General features: G+C 38.8%; 1 non-coding gene across 1 annotated transcript; it reads left to right on the forward strand.

Moving 5' to 3' along the window:
* The first annotated feature begins 659 nt into the window (after positions 1-659).
* LOC145123090 (small nucleolar RNA R71) lies at positions 660-766 on the forward strand. Its single transcript, XR_013714969.1, has one exon. It is a non-coding gene; the product is annotated as a small nucleolar RNA R71 (small nucleolar RNA).
* The last annotated feature ends 4,457 nt before the right edge of the window (positions 767-5,223 follow it).

Genomic DNA, 5,223 nt, shown 5'->3' on the forward strand with positions numbered 1-5,223 from the left:
GATTCTTAAGCATATTTTGCTGATCCTTCATCATAGCTTGATGTTCTCTAAGCATATTTCGTTGCTCTTTCATTTCAGCATCTAAATCATTATGCCTCTTCTCAGACGCGGCTACAAATCTTGTGAACATATCTTCCCAATCAGCTTTCTTCTCCAGCACCGGTTCCTCTTTTTGATAATAGCCCCTTTCTTTTTGCCTAAATTTCTCCTCCTTTGCCTTTTTGTACTCATCATAAGGAAGCCAATCCTTTTTGGGTTTTCGCCAATTGTCATCATACCTATCACCACTTGAATAGCACACTTGCACCCTCCGGTTCCCGTTTTCTTCTAGATCACAAACTTTAGTGAGATGAGGCCCTCTACAATTCTCACAACCGACCCTAATGGCATGGATGGATTGGTCCATCTTAGTCATTCTTCGATCCAAATTCTCTAGTTTAGCCATCATTGCTGCCATGTTATCATTAATTGAGTTCACTGCCCCCCGAATCAGTTCATTCCTTGGGTTATGATATTCTCTAGAGTGCTTAGAGAATTCTTCAATTAGGGCCTTTATCACCGGGGGTGGTTTCTTCGTGAGTGGTCCTTGCGAATCAAGGAGTTGCCTAGTTGTCACATTTACTCCATCATAGAAAATGGAGACTTCTTGTTGGCTGTTTAGATCGTGATGTGGGCAATTCCTTAGTAAGCCTTTGTACCTTTCCCACGCTTCATATAGTGACTCTCCAGCTTGTTGTTCAAAATTAGCTATGGCTTTCTTTAACTTGGCTATTTTTGAAGGAGGGCAAAACTGGTCTATGAATTCTTCTTTCATTTTAGCCCATGTAGTGATGGATCCTGGGGGAAGTGATTTTAGCCAATCCTTTGCAGCTCCCTTGAATGTGACAGGTAGCATACGAAGCAAGACAGTGTCGCGAGCCACATTAGGGACATTGAAGTAGTCGGCTATTTCATTGACTTCCTCAAGATGCTTGTATGTGTCTTCATGATCCTTCCCGTAGAATGGAATCTCCTTAAGTTGAGCAAGTATGTGGCCTTTAAGTTCGAAGGTGGCAGTTGCGGGAATGATGGGTTGCACTAGTCCCGGTCCGGTATCGTCACGTATTCTCTTCTTCCATTCATCCATGGGAACTTTATCAATGTTAGCCATGAGGTTAGCTAATTCGCCTTCTAAATCGCTTCCTTCTTCGGAGTCGGTTTCTTCTTTTTCGGATTCGTACACGATATCGTCCTTGTTTGGGTCTTCGTTCGCCTTAGAAAAATTGTTGGATTCTCCCACTTTCTTGTCCTTTTTCTTACTAAAAACAGATTTGAGATTCTTCAATGGCGAATTATTTGATGTTGCGGTTTCTCCTATGGTCTTGTCCTTGTTTTTCTTCAAAGTTGCTTTCGGGTCGTCAAGTGGTGGAACCAAAGGTGTACCTCCTCCTCTGGTAAAAAACGAACTGCAATTAAAACAGAAAACACGCGTAAAAAGAAAAAAAAATAAAATAAAAACGAAACTGAGTTTCAGCGATGGACTCGTCGAGTAGCTTCGGTTGCACTCGGCGAGTTCAAGGTGAAAATAGAAATTTTTTTAATAATAATCCTAAAAACAGAAAACTACTAAAATTTGAACTAATGACTAATTTACTAAAAAAATAACTTTGTGCAAGATAATTCTCACACAAAGGATCGATAAAACTAGAAATTAGAGTTAATTTTTGAACCGTTCCCCGGCAACGGCGCCAAAAACTTGATGTGTGTGAAACGAACTAAGTTTTATCCTACTCTTCACTTATCAATTAAACAAACAAAGGCAGTGGACCTATCAATTGTGGTATAGTTAAATAAGTAGGGCATCGAACTCAGGGAACGGAAATTAAACTAATTACTAATATTATCTAAAACAAATAATAAAATAGGAGGGGTTTCTCTAGTTTTACAAGACTAGAAACTTAACTAAACCTTACCTAGCACTTAATTAAGCAGCTAAACAATTAAATTGCAACTAAATTCAATAATAAAAAGGACTTCTATCTAGGTTCAAATCATTTGATCCTATGGTTGATTTTATGGTAAATATATCAGATTAACTTTTCATTGGCTACTGATTGAGGTGATTAGGTTCACGTTCATTATTGCTAATCCTTAGAAAACAGATTAATTCAAGCAGTGGCCAGTTGTCTAAATTAATAAGTTCCCTAGTTAATTAATTCGGGTTAAGTAAGACTTGTAATGGTTAATTGAATTGGTGATTCAATTAACCTCTTGTTGATGGTGTATCACACAAGCTCACGTATTAATTTACCTATTTTCTAGTTAATTCTAGTTTCACATTCGTTATTCCTAGACATATAAGTATATGGTCACATCAATCATATGAAATTAATAACTAAGAGATGTTCATACAACTTAATTACTGATTTATTAACAGAAAATAGTTGTTATTAATCTATGAGGTTCTTTAACAAGCTTAGCAAAACTATATCACCAATTAAAATTAATTCTAACCATAAAATCAATCCATATTCACAAAATCATCTAACCTAAACAGAGGACAAAGGTTTTAGTTCCTAATTGCAGTAAAAACAAACTCAAAAACGAATTCAATTAGTTCAAACATGATTCAATCAAAAGCTTAACTAAGAATGAATTAGAATTTGCCTTAATCCTCTTCAAAATCGAACATAGGGTTGATTCCTCAGCTTCTGTCGGTCTAGCAGTACCTTCAATCGCAATCTGAGCCTCCTAGGGTTCCAGAAAAGTCCCCATCTCGATCTCAAAGTCCCTATTTATATTTTTCTGGAAACAGAGGTGACTCGTCGAGTCAAGGTCTCAACTCGTCGAGTCCCTCATTAAAAATCCATGTACGGCAAGGACTTCTAGAGCTTCACGAGTCTTCGATCCAACTCGTCGAGTCAGGCTTTGACTCGCCGAGTCCTTCTTGTTTTTGGCATTTTTCTTCTTTGTTTCAACTCCTGAACTTCCAACTGCTTCTCCTTCTTCCTTTTGCTTCCGAGCATATCTTTTGGACTGAAAATACAATTTGAACACTATTAAGTACCTTTTGTCCATAATATGTAAATAATTAGCTAAAAATAATGAAAATCTATACTAAATACATGGCTAAATATGCACATATCAAAATGTAGACTCTCGTTTAATTCAATTTCATCGAGTGGGATAATAAGAGTCTCGTCGGACAAACACTTTTTGAGATTTGAGACATGAAAAATGGGATGAATGTTACTGAGTTCATGCGGTAGATTGAGTTTGTAAGCAACCAGACCAATTCTAGCAATAATCTCAAATGGTATGATGTACCTTGGACTCAGTTTTCCACTTTTGCCAAAGCGTATCATTCCTTTCCAGGGTGAGACCTTTAACAAGACGTGGTCACCAATCTGGAATTCCAAGGGTTTATCCGCATAACTTTTCTTCCTATCACGAGAAGCTTTCAATCATTCCCGAATTTGTACAATCTTTTCTGTGGTTTCTCGAATGATCTCGGGACCGGTTAGAGTACTGTCGGTTACTTGGTTCTTGGCTAGTTGCGTATCGCCCACTTCAGCCCAACACAGAGGAGATCTGTACTTACGACCATAGAGAGCTTCAAAGGGTGCAACTTTGATGGTAGTGTGATAGCTACTGTTGTAGGAGAATTCAACTACTGGCAAATACGTGTCCCAAGCTGTACCAAAATCTATCACACATGCTCTTAACATGTCTTCCAACGTTTGTATAGTTCTCTCGCTTTGTCCATCGGTCTGAGGATGGTACACTGTACTCATGTCAAGATTTGTTCCCAAGGACTTTTGCAATGATTGCCAAAATCGGGAGGTAAATCTACTATATCGGTTAGAGATAATAGATATTGGCACACCATGCAATTGTACTATTTCTTTAAGGTACGTCATTTTTAATTTCTCCATTTTATTAGTTTCTTTTTATTAGCAGGAAGTGTGTGGATTTGGTTAATCTATAGACAATAACCCAAATGGTGTCATGACCACCCGTTGTCTTGGGTAACTTGGTTATGAAATCCATTATAATCCGTTCCCACTTCCACTCAGGTATTTTTGGTTATTGAAGTAAACCTGAGGGCTTTTGATATTCTACTTTGACTTTAGCATAAGTTAAATACTTGCCCACATAAGTCGCAATCTCAGCTTTCATGTTTGGTCACTAATAGAGTTTCTTAAGGTCCATATACATCTTGTCTGAACCCGGGTGAATGGAGTATCTAGTTTTATGGGCTTCATTCATGAAAACATCTCTGTAACCACCAAACTTCGGTGTCCAGATTCGATTAATGAGATAACGAACTCCGTCGTCCTTGATTTCCAAGTTCTTTTCCATTCCCCTTAAGGATTCACCTGTCATGTTCTCAGGTTTCAAGGCTTCCAATTGAGCCTCCTTGATTTGTGTGGATAGGTGGGAATGGATGGTCATGGTCAGAGACTTTACTCGGCGGCCAGAGTACTCTTTTCGACTAAGGGCATATGCTACGACATTGGCCTTGCTGGGGTGATAACGAATCTCACATTCGTAATCATTTAGTAGTTCTACCCATCGTCGTTGTCTCATGTTGAGTTCTTTCTGATCAAAGATGTGCTGGAGGCTTTTGTGATCAGTAAAGACTGTGCATTTTGTACTGTATAGGTAATGCCTTCAGATCTTTAGAGCAAAAACCACTGCTCCTAGTTCGAGATCGTGTGTGGTATAGTTGACTTCATGATTCTTAAGCTGTCTCGAGGCATAAGATATAACATTTCCACGCTGCATAAGAACGCAGCCTAGCCCTTGTTTGGACGCATCGCAGTAAACTACAAAATCTTTTGTCCCTTCAGGGAGGGATAAGATCGGAGCACTGCAAAGAGCTTGCTTTAGTTTCTGGAAAGCAGTTTCTTGTTTCTCCTCCCATTTGAATATCACACCCTTTTGGGTCAAGTTGGTGAGTGGCTTTGCGATCTTTGAAAAGTTCTGAATGAATCTCCTGTAGTAGCCAGCGAGACCTAGAAATTGACGAATTTCTGTTGGGGTTTGTGGGGTCGTCCAATTTTCGATAGATTTGATCTTGGAGGGGTCAACATGTATCCCATCCTTGCTGACTACATGACCTAGGAACTCCACATTTCGAATCTAGAATTCACATTTTGAGAACTTCGCGTACAATTTCTCTGCCCTTAAGGTTTCTAAAACTTGTCGCAAGTGTTGGCTGTGTTGTTCCTTACTCTGAGA

This window comes from Lactuca virosa, chromosome 6 (assembly GCF_052849685.1).
Source record: "Lactuca virosa cultivar CGN04683 chromosome 6, Lactuca_virosa_CGN04683_v6, whole genome shotgun sequence".
Lineage (NCBI taxonomy): Eukaryota > Viridiplantae > Streptophyta > Magnoliopsida > Asterales > Asteraceae > Lactuca > Lactuca virosa.